Here is a 14,947-nt window from a genome sequence, read left to right as displayed (position 1 = left end):
GCGAAGCCCCGTCAAGGGGACGTTGTAGTAATTCTGAGAGTTAGCACTCTTGATTCCCACCAGCCCCTAGACCTGAGTCATCCTGACACACTCTGCCCACCCAGTGAACAAATGGCTTCATTCATTGAACAAAAATTTAAGTATCCACTCTGTGCCAGGCAGTGTGCTAGCAGTCAGGGACTCGGCAGGTAGACATTAAATACACAATTGCACCACCTTTCTTTCCTGGCCTTCTTAAAGGTCAGCCTCCCCACTTAGGGCACAGATGGCCCTGCCTGAGACCAGGGAGGCCACCTCTGGCTCCAAGGTGCTCCCCAGGGCAGTCAGCAGGCTCACAAACATTCCCTCCCCACTTCCCCACCTGGCCAGTTGGGGAACAGTAACATCTGCCCTCTTTCCAATCCGGTTGCTAGTTTTAAATTCAAATACTGTCAGCTCCCCGAGAGCCAGAGCATGCTTGCCCTTTTCCCTGCGGTGTCCCCAGGATTTAGAACACGGCCTGACACAGTCATTCAGCCACTATTTACTCGTTCATTCACTCACCCAACAGATATTTATCGAGTCCTGCTAAGTGCCGGGCTCTGGGGAATGGGCCCTGCCGAGCTCAGCTCTGAGTCTAGTGGTGGGACTGGGGCGGGAGGAGATTGCAGGAGGAGGTAAGAGTGCCTTGGAGCAGTGGAGACCAAGGGGTTAGGTGCTGTGTTCCCAGGGTGGTCCCAGAACACCACCCGTCCCGGGAAGGAGCTTGAGTCGGCTGATCCATTGGAATCCTTGCTTCATCCAAACCGTGTCTATCATCCAGAGCACCTCCTCGGTCCCCAGCTCTGGAAAGGACCAGGATGTCCCCTTTCTTGAGTCACAGCAGGACTGTGGTTACCGGATGAAGGGCAACAGTGGGGGAGGCGGCACCAGGTTGGACACAGGTGGCTGCGGTTGCTGCGGCTTTGGGGTCCAGCCAGGAGAGGCCATGACTGCAGGGCTGGGGGTTGGGGGTGGGGAAGCAGATCAGGGACTGTGGGTTCTCATCCGGTCTACACTCACCCCTGTGGGAAGCAGAGCAGATGACCTTCCCTCTCTGCAACCTGTGCTCTCCTCTGTAAAATGGGAGAACATCAACCTCACTAACCCTAACTTTGTGAAGGCAAACCCAGCAAACCTGAGGAGCATTGTTCAGTCAACACATGTTCACTGGGCACCCACTTTCTGTCAGGATCCATGCAAGGCTCCGGAGACAGAGTCATGGAACGTGCCCTTGTCTTTTCAGGAGTACCTGGTGCCTCCTAGGAGAAAGCAGGGGAAGGTAACTGCAATTTGAGGGGCTACAAGTTAATAGACATCTTCACAGATATTCTTAGTCAACACAGATGACAATGATTACAACAAGCGCTTATATGGCACTTAATGTATGAGATTGGGACTGTTAGCAGCCCCCATTTTACACACAAGGAAACTGAGGCTTGGGGAGATGTCATGGATTTTCCCAAAGCCAGAATTCAAATCCAGACATGACTGACAGTAAGCCCCACCCATTGACATGGGTCAGAAATCACATTTAAGTCAGGAAGCAGTATGGTCAGCGGTACCATAAAAGCGTTGCCAAGCCAGTGGCCAAGAAGGGCAACTGGTATCACGGGAGTAGGTGAGGTGGGGGCAGGGGTTGGGTCTGATGCCAGGTAGGGTCCCATCCTGCCCAGTCCCTTGCTGGAACCCCGGGGTCTGTGGTGGCCTCAGGAGAAGCAAAGGAATGTCCTCCTTGGAGTCTGGGGTTCAGTGCCCTTTCCGGGCACCCCAATGAACTGCCCCAGAAGTTCTCTCCGCTCACCCCTGAACACCCTCTCTCCTCCTCCAGGAAGCTGTACATCTCTGGCATGCGACCTGCTCTGCTCGTTGACTGAAGGCCCCTACATCTCAGCTCAGCCAAGAAGCAAAGGTAAGTGTACTGCCCAGGGTCATTCCCATGGGTAGTGTTCAGGGCCCCGACTCCTGGGGCCCTGGTGAAGGGGGTCAGGATGACATTTCCCCTCCGTGATCCCCAAGAACACTCCCAAGTGGAAAGGAGATGGATCAAGTGGGTAATGTGGTGGAATGGTGCTAGCCATTTACAACAGAGAAGCACTTTCTTGTGCATTAAACCTTAGGAGGTATTATCCCCAGTTTACAGATAAGGAAGCTGAAGCACAGAGACAGGAAAGCACTTACAGCTGGCAGGTGGCTACGCCTGAATTCCAACCTACATTTTCTTGTCTGTATCCCCATGTGGCCTGTGCATATTGTCTGTGCTTGGTACATACTTGATGAATGAATGAGTGAATTAATGAACTGTTCAAAATCAATGGCAGGGCAGAGCAGGGCTGGAACCTGGCTCTCCTGTCCCCCCAGTTCCTATGTTCTTTCTGCTAACTGTGGCTTCCTGTGCTGATGAACTCAACAGTACCCCCCTCCCTGTACCTCGACCCCAGGATCTCAAGCATCTCATGTATGGTATCCGTTACCCCTCCTGCTGCAGACAGAAGGATGAAGGTGGAGGGGTCGGCCTCAGCCCCTCTGTCAGGTGGCCCCCAATCTTGGATCACACCCAGCATCCCTTCATCCACATTGCCTCTTCCCCACCACCCACTACCAGTAATCCAATGTGCATAGTTGTAAACTTGTTTCTTTAAATAAACAGTCTTGAGTTTCATACCAAATAGTCTTTTAAGAGGAGGAACGTCTCCAGGCCACCTCGTATTTAGCATACAGTGAGCCACATATTTGCACAGAGAGAGTGTGTGTGGATATAGAGATCGCTTGATCGCTATAGATATCATTGCTCATCCAGATGGGAGCTATTTATGATGCTGAGTCACACGCAATGAATGCCACTGAGGGATTCCAGGCTGGGCTCCGAGCCCCAGCATCACAGACCTCATGGCTCTCTGCCTCATCCTCACTGTTCACAAATGAGACAGAGGCAGAGTGGTCCCCCATCTCGGTGCAGGCACAGAAGGAGACATTTTGGCCACGGGAAATAGAGACTTTCTCATAATCAGGTTCTATTTCAGATCCTTGTCCTCCATCCAGAACACCACACCCTTACAGAGCATCTAGTCCAATTATTTCCTTGTCCAGGAGGGGAAACTGGGACCCAGAGAGGGAAGGACCTTGCCCAGTGTACCACAGCTAGTCAGTAACAGACTGGTCCTAGAGCTCAGATCTTCAGATTGCTGCAAGGGGCTCTTTCCCCTTTCCTGGCCACCATCTTCTGTTTTATGTCCAGTGTCTTGGCATTTTAGCCCCTCCAGAGCTGTCTGTCCTCTGAACACTTGGAGATGTCACTGAGCACTTCTTTCTCTGGGCTTCTCCAGGAGGGGAGCTAAGTCTGGTTTTGGGGTGTATCCCCCCTACTTACTGCAGGAAATGCACACACTGGGCACTCAATGCATGTGGGCTTGCATGTTATATAAGACCAAACTCAGCACCAGTTCCTGGGGAACCCTAGTTTTTCATTTGAAAAAGCACCTATTTCTCCTCACCCTCTCTTCCTTGTCTCTAAGCCAGTTCCCTATCCATGCAAAAATAGACTCCCTCCCACTCACCACCCACCTCTGCCCAATTCTATAATGAATCAATTTTATTAATAGGCTTTGGGATGGAAATTTGACAAAGGCTTTTTGTGAAAGTCACCCTTTATCTCCCTATATAGTTCGCTTCTCAAAGAAGTCTAATAAACTGGTCAGGTGAGATTTTGCTTTACATAAAATATTCATTAATCCACTCTTTCCCTCCATATGGAATGTGTTTGTTTAAACATCCTTTATTAATGATTCTGTCCAATTGTTCTAAGAGACAGTGGGATGAGATGGAAAGAACATGGGCTTTGGAATTAGGGCTGGGTTAAATTTTAACTGGCCAGGTACTGGTTCTGTACCTGCACTGCTGGTGTGAGAATTAAATGAGATAATGTCTATAAAGTGTCTAGCACATAGTAAGTGCTCAAATGCAAGTTGTGAATAAATGAATGACTCCGGACCCATACGAACCATATCCTAAAGGGTAAGGGACCAACTGACTGCAATCTGAAGTCTTGAAGTCATACAATCTCAGGAGGGTAGTTTGTGAAGTCTGGGGGAGCAGACCCCAGGAATTATGCTGCTGGTTGGGATGTCTCCAGGCCAGAAAAGAGCCACCTCTTTCTCTTAGAGAAGAGAAAACTCCTTGAGAGTAAACATTGTGTCTTATTAACTGTTGGATTCTACCTCTCCCAAAACTAGAGCCTAGCTCAGGGTAGGCAAAAAATACACAGTATGGATTGCATTGAAACGAGCTGAGTTGAGTTAAGCTGAGTAGAGTTGAACTGAGTTGACTTGGCTTGAATTGACTTGTTTTGAGTTTCCTAATAGACCCAATTCTAGGACCTACCAAGGGAGAATCTTCTTAGAACTCAAGCTTAGCTTAGACCAGGTCCCATAGCATGGGGGAAACCCCAAGTGTGATGTTCTGGGGACATTTAGCACCTTCCAAAGATGGAGGCATCTTGGAGAGAACCAGGGCCGTCGCCAGGGCTGAGGGAAAAGGGTAGAAATCTTGGCTTGGTCAGGGGGTACCACAGGCTGAATGTCTTTAAAACTTATTGGAACTGTGACAGGATCTTCCCATAATTTTAGAGTGACAAATTTCTTCTCTTCATGGCAGAGAGGGCCCTTTAAGGGTACACACTTCAGTGGGAGATCTCTAGGTTGAGGCAGGGGGCAGCCATGAGGGGAGAAGGCAGGCTGAGGCCAGGAGGCAGTCAAAGCTCCACATTGCAGATGCTGGCACGATTGTAAATTGGTCCTCCTGTTGGAGTGAGGGTTTGAGGGGTCTGAGTAAGGTATGATTCTAAGTCCAGACTTAAATCAGGCATTGGTTGCTAAAGGGAACAGTGACCCAGGAATCATAGTGGGGAATCAGACAAGACCTCTGGCACCACTGGGGTCCCTTCACGGGCTCCATCTCAGGCACTGCTCCAAACTGGATGCAACCAGCCACCTAAAGGAGGCAGGAACTGAGAAAACAATGAGACTCAGGTGAACAGGGGCTGCTCCAACCCTTTCTGTATTTGGCTGTGTCTATCTGTCTCCCACATGGGCTTGGGAACACATCAAAGACACTACATCTATTCCTCTTGTGTCATCTAAAAATCTGGGTACAGGTTAGACATCCGTGTTTGACGAATGAATAATTAGGTCAGAGGAAGGCTTACAATGCCAGTGGAAAATTTCAAGATTTCAAAATGGCAAAGGTCCAAGGTAGAGATGCCCAGCCAGGAAAGATAACATAGACCCAGAAGTTGCTCCTCAGGAGTTTGGCTCATGGGGAAAATGGGACTAAATGAAGTCAAGAGATAGGGTGGTGCCGCGTGGCTTCAAAATAACATCCCTCAGAGTCCCGGGCTGCTGAGACAGGTTCTCAGGGGCCACTGTAGGATGGATTAGGGCAAGAGAAGTTTCAAAAAAAGAATCTCTGCACCCAACAATCCCATTTAAATAATTTTTAAAAGCTCCAACTTTATCTGCTTTATATGTTGGATTTCCAAACACATTTTCATTTTTAACGGATTCTTTGGATTTAAAAAAAAAAATCCATTTGGAAAGCACTAGTGTTGAAAGAGCCTTGGCATGTGGAGTTAGACTGTCTGGATTCAAATCTCAGCCCCAAGACTTTCTGCCTGTGGGACTTCAGGAAGGGAATGCTTTGAGCCTCCACCTTCTTACCTATAAACCACCCTTCCAGAAACACATGAGAATTAACTAAGGAGTTACAGTATTTCCCAAGGGCTGGTACATGGGTGATTGATGGTGTGTGCATGATGATTTTAGGTGGTAGATGGATGAACATTTATTACTTTAATAGCTCACAAATGATGCATGTTAGAAAAATATAACTGGCACACCAAACTCTCTGATTTATGGGGACAATATAGCATTTCCTTTTAAAATGAAATTCTGAACTTTTTAAAAGACAAATCAATTTAAAGAAAACTACAAGGTAAATGAATAGCACTGATACGGCAGAAATCATGAAGGTGGTAGAAGAATGACTGAAATGTGGGGAAAACTGAGATAATGTGAGTAAAATACCTATCAATGTCTGTCGCTTAGGACGGGCTCTAAAGACTTCATTCTTGTATTCTTCTCTCAATTCCCTGAGATGGCTGGACCTAGAACCAAGCTCATCCACGGGGGCAAGGTAGACACCCAGGCCTGGTCAGCCTGTAATACAGTGAGGTCGGTACGAGTCGGGAGCCGTGGCCAAGGGCAGGTGGGCAGCTGGGGTCAAGTAGGGAAAGGCACCTAGCCACAGGATCTTGAAACAGATAGAGGCTACAGAAGCAATGATTTCCAGAGTGGGCACCAACCATCACTGGTCCATGAGGCCATTTTAAGAGTTATCCAGGCACAATTTAAGTAGCACTGGGAGAGAGTTACCTCCTTTTCAGTTGATTACATCAAGGAGGAATTCCCAATTGGAGGTCAGCATCTACTTAACGCCTCTGTAACACTGATCTTCCTTTTGGACCAAGAGGCCCAGCTTTCCAGCAATAGTATCTAGCTGAAATTAAATAGCAATGTTATATTTTTCGCATCCTTATTTTTACCATTACCTGCCATTTATAGAATATGATGCAGGTTTCGTGTTTATGAGAGTGATCTCATGTTCCCTTTAGAAATATATGTATTAAAGATTAAAAAACGAGCGGGTTATTTTTGTTTGGTGTAAAGTACTGGGTAATAGTACAGGAGGATTTATGCATGGAAACAAGATAAAGGTGGTCTTGACCGAGAGAAAAGCCAGTCTGACAGAAGCACCACAAGGACTCACACAGCTCCAGAGCCCGTGCTGGGCCCACAAGCAAGATGGCTCCAGACTCATCCACAGGCTTAAGTCAAGTCTTGTCCTGGGGAGGCCAAGGAGGCCCCATCCTAATGAGCCAGATTGTTTGGACAGGTGACCCCGAGCCTCCAGGCTAAGCGGGGAGTCCAGGGGTCACGACTGGCCCAGCAGCAGTCAGGATGGTCAGGGCTATCCGCCAGAGGGTGTGTCTGGAAGAAATTCCAGCCCTCTGGTTTCTGGCGAGGCTGGGACTGCAACGGATGACCCAATGGCTCCAGAAGGGGGTGGGGCGGGGGCGGGGAAGGAGCTGAGGGTAAGGAAAAGGCAAAGCCTGCCTCTGCAGCCTGTGTAAGCTCGGCTTGGCATTCAAAGAAATCCAGTGTGAACCCCAACAGTTCACACCTGCCTTTGAGAGGGGCTGTGTATGGGTGTAGGTAGCAAACAACAGAAACCAAATCTGCTCCAATCAAGCAGAAATTAGGGGTTATTGAGAGGTTATCAGCACCTAGAAACCAAAAGAAAGCTGACCATCAGGCCCAGGAAAGGGCAGGAACCAGAGAAGACCAGGGGCCTGGGAGTAGGAACGGAGGCCAGTTTTTCTGAGAGCCCCCTGTGGGATGTATCAGCCCCAACATCTGTTCCTCCTTGCCTCACTCTGCTGGTGACCCACAGCCCCAGGAGGGGCACCAGCTGGCCTGGCTTGGGGCCTGTGTCCTCCTCTTGGCCAGCAGAGAGCAGGAAGCTTGATCAGACTCCCTCCAAGATTTGAGCACTGAGGAAGGGGTGATCCTCAAAAAGAAAATCAAGGGACTGTTGCTAAAAGGAGGAGAAATGGATTTTGGGCTGCCAAAAGCAGCAAATGTCTACCATGAGGAGCCAAGGGAGGATCAGGCAACGTGGGCCCCTGGGCCTGGCTCTTCGGAGCCATCCCTGGAGCTTCCTTTCTCCCACACTGGCTGCACCAGGGTCACTGTCCTGATCTGGGGCCAGTAGTCAGCCATAGTCAAGACCGGAGCCCCTCAGACTTCCAGCGAGGGGCTCCTGGATCCTCTAATGAGCTGAGGGAGGGAGAAAGCTGGATAAGGCTCTTCCTTGGCCCCAGAGCTGAAAAGGATCTCTGGGCTGAGGAAGTCTAATGAGGATTACTCACTCAAGGGCTGCAGCCCCAGCCGTCTGCAGGGCTAGCGGGAAGCAAGCACATGAAAGGAACTATGGTGATCTGGAACATGCATGCCTGTCGAAGGGGGCAGTTCTGCTAGCTCCAGACAATTGTTGCTACACAGACTCATGGCCTCAGTGTTGATCGATATCCCGATTTTTTTAAGTAAATCCTCACATCCGGATTTTTTGTGAGACTCCTCCATTTTAAGTATTGTTAACTACCAGAAAAACAGTTTAAATATTGTGCTGACCAAACAATACAAACCACCAGTTTGTGACCACTGAACAAACTTCTCTTCATCCACTACAACCCAGCTAAGAAGTCACTTTCTCCAGGAAGCCTTCTGTGACTTGCCCCTCCGTCGACCTTGCCATCCTTTCTTTGGATTCCCACAGACCCTCTATTTCCTCCCATCACAGCACCGACACTCTGCATTATAAAAACTCAGCTGTTGCCATCTGCTGCTCTTTAACGGTGCTTCCTAGAGGGTGAGGATGCCCACCATGCCTTCCATCGATGCCCCGCCGAGTGCCTGACACATTCGAGCCACTGCGGCATCGATGGAGGGGGAGCTGAAGGGACTGCCGTGGTCAAGATGGCCACAAATTAATCTGAAACCTCTGTGACTTAATACAGCAAGGGCGTGTGTCTCCCTCACGTGACGTCCACTACGGAGCCAAGCAGTTCTCCAGGTAGCTTCCTTCTAAGCGGTGACTCAGAGACACAGGCTGGCTGCACTGTTAGGTGGCAGGGGAGGAGAGCGAGCCGAGACCCCCACCCACACCAATACCTCAGCCTGCAAGGGGCATTTGTCGGCTCCCTTCAGGGCACCTTGGCCAGAACTGGTCCCGAGAGCTGTGTCATTACAAGGGGCTGGAAACATGGGTGGAGCCCACGGGTTGACTAAGTCCATGTCTTCGCAGCACAGACCCTGGGCTCCAGCTGGCCGTGCGCAGAAGCCCCGGGTCCAACAGGTAGGCTCAGCTGCTGGCGGGCAGAGGCACCCAGGGCCCATCGCGCACGGAAAGCCACGAGGCTCTTCACCATCAGCACGTGGAAGCGCCTTTTAATTTGTCTGTTTAACTCAAGACATCTGGAAAAATGGGAAGAGCGTGAGGAGGGAATTTCATTCGCTTGAGCTTTCCACCTCTCCTTATTTTTCGAATCAGTAAACATTAGGAAATGAAAATCAAGTTGATGGAAAATGGAGGTCAAAGGCCAATGAGCAAACCATTTAGAGTGAAATCACCACCTGGCCCCTTAGCATCTCGTGAGGTCCGTGACGACCTGGGAGTGACTGCAGCTGTTCACAGGGCTGCTCTCCTCTGTGATCAAATGCCAGTGCACTCAGGGATCCTGACCCCTGCCTTCAGCCTTACCCAGACCCTCGGCCAATGGCCGGGGGGATGGGGGGACTCCAGGGCATTTGCCAGGCCTTCATCATGCGGGGCGCAATACAATAGCAGATGTTGCCTCGGAATGGAATCACAGACTCTAAGAGGAGATGCTCTAGAAACAGGGCCAGCTTGGGAGCCAGGAAGACCTGGATTCAAATTTCAACTCTTTCTGCTAACTCAAATTCCTAGCAAGACCCTGCACTTCTCTGAGCCTCAGTTTCATCATCTTTAAAATAGGCACAGTGATAACATCTTCCTCCCAGACTAACTGTGCAGAGTCTAAGAGATTACATATGTAAAGGGCCTGCTGCACAGAACCTCAGTTGATGTCCTTTCCCTTCCTTTTCCCCATTGGGCTGGAGGGACTAAGTCTAACCTCCCAGTAATAGCAGCCCCCAACTGCAGTCAGCCAGTTTCCATTTGCATGCTTCTGGTGACAAGAAGCTCACCACTGCATGCTCACCCCCCAAGCATCCCACTTCACTTCCAGACCACTCCCATGGTATTTGTGGTGAGAGGATCTGATGTCCCTAGGGTCTAGGGTTTGAGGGAAAGCTGCCTGGCCCAATTCTTCCCTTTGGTTGACCAATCACCACCTTGGCCCCCAGGAGTTGACTGGGGAACTGTGTGTGGTAAGAATGAAGGAGGTGAGGCATTCAGGGTAGGGAAATATGTGTCCATTTCTGGTTCCCAGAGAGAAGACAGAGAAATCCATCACAAGAGAGATAGGATCACAACTGGAGACATTTATCCTGGAGAAGAGAAATCTCTGAGAGACTGTCACAAGACAGTGTTGGAGGTCCAGCCTGATTAAATGAGGCGAGCACCAGAGGGGCACATAAGATCCCTTCTGTCCCTTCATTCATTCTGCAAGCATTCAGTTTTTCTACATACCAGGCCCCATGCTGAGCACTGGGGACAGAGGGACTAATGAGCCATAGGCCCTCATCTTGCGGGAGTGGTCAGGCACGTAATAATAATATGAAAACCATATGCAGATTGCTGAGATAAAAGGAAGTGCGGGATGAAGACCATGGGAGATCAGAGGAGGGGTACCTGGCCCACCCGGGGATGGGTGTTCAGGAAAGGATGAGGAGGCAGACAAAATGGGGAGAAAGGGAGGCCTGGCCAAGGGGCAACATAGGCAAAGGCCCAGAGGTGAGAAATAGCCTGGCATGTGGAAAAACCTATCCAGTCTCCCATTACTTAAGGCAGGAAGTGATGACAAGAGGCCCGGAGCAGGCAGCAGAGGGCCTTGATGACACGGTGGAGCTGGGACCCGGTCCGAGGCCAGGAGGAAGCCACGGCAGGGTGGAGGTTTTGCAGGAAAATGTTATTGAAACATAATCTACATTCATAAAAGTGCTCATATCATACATCTACAGCTCAATGAATTTTCACAAAGTGAACATGCCCGTGTCACCAGCCCAAGAGCTAGAAACAAACTTAGCAGCTTCCCTGAAAGCCCCTTGTGCTCCTTTTTCATCACCGCCTCCCAGAAAAGGACCCACCATTCTGACTTCTAACCTCATTGATTAGTTGGCTTATTTTTGAATGTCACATAAATGATATCATGCATTCTTTAGTATTTGACTTCTTTCACTCATTATGTTTGCAATTCTTCCATGGTGTTGCATTATGTTGTGGCACTCTCTCATGTTATTCATTCTCATTGCTAAATTATATTCCCAATATAATTATATTTGGAATTACATATAGTATATTATAATGTTAATACACAATATACTTGACTATACCGAAATGTATTCATCCATTCTAGTGGTGATGGACATTTGAATTGTGTCCAGCTTAGGACTCATGAAAAATGCTGCTATTAAGATTCTTGTACGTGCCATTGGATGAACATAAATACACATTTCTGTTGGGTTTATGCAAAGGAGTAGAATCAGTGCATTATAGGCGATGTGGGTTCATCTTTAGGAGATACTGTTGAATGTTTTGTTTCCAAAATGGGAGTCCTGATTTATACTCTCTCCGGTACTGTATGAAAGTTCTAGTATTTCCATGGCCTCACCAATATTTGGCATTTTCTGTCCTTTCCATTTTAGCCATTCTGATGAGAACATAGTGGTTAGAGTTATAATTTGCATTTCCCTGATGACTAGTGAGGTTGACCACATTTTCATATGCTTACTGGCTATTTGGACATACTCTTTCCTGAAGTGCTTGTTCATGTCCCTGGAATTTGAGGAACAAGGCCTACATTTCATTTTAGAAAGTCATCTCAGGGCGCCTGGGTGGCTCAGTTGGTTAAGCGACTGCCTTCGGCTCCGGTCATGATCCTGGAGTCCCGGGATCGAGTCCCACATCGGGCTCCCTGCTCAGCAGGGAGTCTGCTTCTCCCTCTGACCCTCTTCCCTCTCGTGCTTTCTGTCTCTCATTCTCTCTCTCTCAAATAAATAAATAAAATCCTAAAAAAAAAAAAAAAAGAAAGTCATCTCAGGCAGCCAAGTAGGGTGACTGGAAGTATAGAAGCAGATTCTCCAGAACCTCTGGCTAACACCCATGACATCTCACTTAGGCACAGAGCTTCAGCTACTCCCTCTTTAAATTCTTACAGCCTCCTTGAGAGGTCAAAATTGTTATCAACATCTCAAAGATGAGTGAGGGAAATGACTTGCCCAAGGTCTCATAGTTGGAGCTAAGTGTAGAGCTCCAGCATGGAGCTAGGTTCATTTCCTCATCAATCTCGGGCAGGAGCAGGAAGCCGGGGAAGGAATAGAAGAGAAAGGAACAGAAAGAAAAGTAGAGGGGTGCCTGCGTGGCTCAGTCAGTTAAGCGTCTGACTTGATTTTCGCTTGGGTCACCATCTCAGGGTCATGAGATTGAACCCCACGTCAGTCTCCACACTCAGTGCAGAATCTGCTCGAGGTTCTCTCTCCCCCTTCCTCTCCCTCTACCTCTCCCCCTGCTCACACACTCTCTCTCTCAAATAAAATAAATCTTTAAAAAAAAAAAAAAAGAAAGGTAAAGAAACAATTCTAAGAACATCTACCTCACTATTTTACACAAGAGGAAATTTTCCCTTCCTTTCCTCTCTTCCCTCCCCTCTCCCTGCATCTCACCAAAAGCCCCAGCCGAGGTGAGCAGCCACCAGAAGCCTAGTGACCCCCAATCCCATTATCGTGTTGGATGCCTGGTGGCGTGAAGGGAGGAATTGGGCCAACCTGAGTTGCCTGGCCTTGTCACCACTCACTCTGTGGCCCAGAACCAGTCACTTTACCTCCCTGGGCCTCAGACTCTTCATCTGCCTCAACAGCCCCCTCCTCAGAGCCTTATGGAGAGAAGCCCATGAGCCAGCATGGCGCCTGGCACAAAGCAGCCCCTGGTTCGGCGGGCACATGCTCCTTCCTTCCCTGTCCACTTCCAGGACTGGTGTGGCTCCATGTCCTGCCTCCAGCCCGGTCCTTCGGCTGTCTCCTCCCAGAGTCGCAGGGGCAGCATCCTCTTATTTCACGCGGCTACAGGGCAGGCCCCTCTCGGCTTCCTCCCCGCCAGACAGCAGGTGCATGGCAGGGACAGGAAGAGCGCCCCTCCCCTAGAACCTCCCCGCAGCTGCCCACATGCTGGCTGCCAGCCAGGCAATTAGCCCCAGAAGGGCCTTTCTCTTCTCAAGGGCTCTCATCTCAGAGCCCAGACGCCTTTATTTTGGGAGCCTTGCCTGGTAAAGTGCTTCGTCAAGGCTACCGCCAAGCAGCGGCCCCACCCCCACCGCACACACCCCACACGCGGCCATCCTGTCTGCTCTTCCATGCACGAGCCCACGCAGCCTTTGGGGGGCCTTCAAGGCACCCTGCTAGGCGCTAGGAGACCCACAAGGTTCCTGTCCTCTTGGCGATCCCCCTGCAGGGGGAGAGATGGATGTGAAACCAGCAGATGGATACAATAGATCAGATCACTTCTGGATGGTGCTCGGGGCCATGGAGGGTGAAGGCCAAAGCTGTGAGGGAGAGAGGGGCAGCTGGGGGACCACCCAGGCCCAGAACAGAGCGGAGCAACTCACAGGCCTGCTACCTGCAGGGCTGGGTCCTTCTCTGGTTTGGGGTCCAAAGGCAGCTTCTGGAGGGAAGGGTCAGAGCATCGCCACCACTGGTGGGGAGGTCCCAGGAGGCCGCATGAGGAGGTTCTAGGTGCTGCTGACCCCCAGCTATCTTGTCCCCCCCTTTCCCTCACAGTGGAGCCCTACCAGCTCCTTCAGGTGCAGTAGTTCACAACTGGCTCGGCTCTCCCGGCCCCTGTGGCAGTGGGAGGGGGTCACAGGGACTCTTCCTTAACTCAGCAGTGACTCTCCATCCATCCCATAGGGTTTATCTCTCCAACCTTCCTGGGTTCTGGGCCAACCAAGTCCTTTCCAGATGGTTCCCTTAAAACACACCAGGAGTAAGGTCATCTGCACCCCAGTCAAGGCCAGCAGGCCCTCCCAGATCTCCACACCCGGAACACTCTCTCCGCCTCTCCTTCTCAGGCCTGCCCCATCCCTCTGTCTTTCACTTCCTCACTGACTCATTCTCCCTTTCTCTGGATGTCTCTCTCTGTCTCTGGGTCTCAGCTCAACTTTCCTCTCTCTGGCTCCCTGTCACTCTGATTCCCATCCTAAATATACTTCTTATCTGGACATTAATTTACTTCAAATACTTATTTTTAAAAAAATGCATTGAACCCCTACTGGGTGCCAGGCATGGGGCAAGGAGCTTGGGTCTAATCAAAGATGAGTAAAGCACAGACCTCCCTGAAAGGGAGATGAGTCATGCACTGACATAAGTGAAATGGGGAGGCTGAAAGTGACCGATGCTATAAATGAGACGTTGACAGTGGCTGAAGAGCATCAAGGAGGGGCGTTCCTGGGGGCTTCATGGAGGAGGTGACGTTTCAGTCAGAGCTTGAACCACGGTCATGTAATGGAATGTGGGCTGACTGTGAGGAGGAAGGTCCTCTCCTGTGGACCAGTTCTTCAGTGCCCTCTCCGCTCAAAGCGAAATCCTACTCTCTAGCATCCTTCTTGTTTAATCTCCAAAGTACCCTTAATAAAACATGGGCTTTGGGGTGCCTGGGTGGCTCAGTCGGTTAAGCGACTGCCTTCGGCTCGGGTCATGGTCCTGGAGTCCCGGGATCGAGCCCCACGTCGGGCTCCCTGCTCGGCGGGGAGTCTGCTTCTCCCTCTAATCCTCCTCCCTCTCATGTACTCTCTCTCTCTCTCTCATTCTCACTCTCTCAAATGAATAAACAAATAAATCTTTAAAAAATAAATAAATAAATAAATAAATAAATAAAACACAGGCTTTGGTGTCTGACAGACTTGGGCTGCGTCCCACTGACTCAACTCTCTGAGCTTTCATGTCACCATCTGTAAACAGACTTCTAGGGCTGTTGTGAAAATCAAATAAGACAAAGGATGAGAAAATGCTTTCCTACTGTTAATAAGACTCTTTACTGTTAATGAGAGCTCTTTCAACTGCAAGTGACAGAAACCTAACACAAAATGACTTAAAATAAAAAGAAAAGTCTGATGTTGCTG

General features: G+C 49.7%; 1 protein-coding gene across 1 annotated transcript in view; it reads left to right on the top strand.

Moving 5' to 3' along the window:
* The window catches only part of CPLX2 (complexin 2), an 82,788-nt gene that overhangs the window by 9,843 nt on the left and 57,998 nt on the right, over nt 1–14,947 (top strand). Inside the window, exon 2 of the mRNA XM_027607117.2 lies at nt 1,850–1,930. The gene's annotated coding sequence lies outside the window, so the exon portion shown is untranslated. The remainder of the gene's footprint in view (nt 1–1,849; nt 1,931–14,947) is intronic.

Source organism: Zalophus californianus, chromosome 5 (genome assembly GCF_009762305.2).
Source record: "Zalophus californianus isolate mZalCal1 chromosome 5, mZalCal1.pri.v2, whole genome shotgun sequence".
NCBI classification, from domain to species: domain Eukaryota; kingdom Metazoa; phylum Chordata; class Mammalia; order Carnivora; family Otariidae; genus Zalophus; species Zalophus californianus.
The sequence above is the reverse complement of the archived record's forward strand: the minus strand, read 5'-3'. Positions and strand labels throughout refer to the sequence as shown.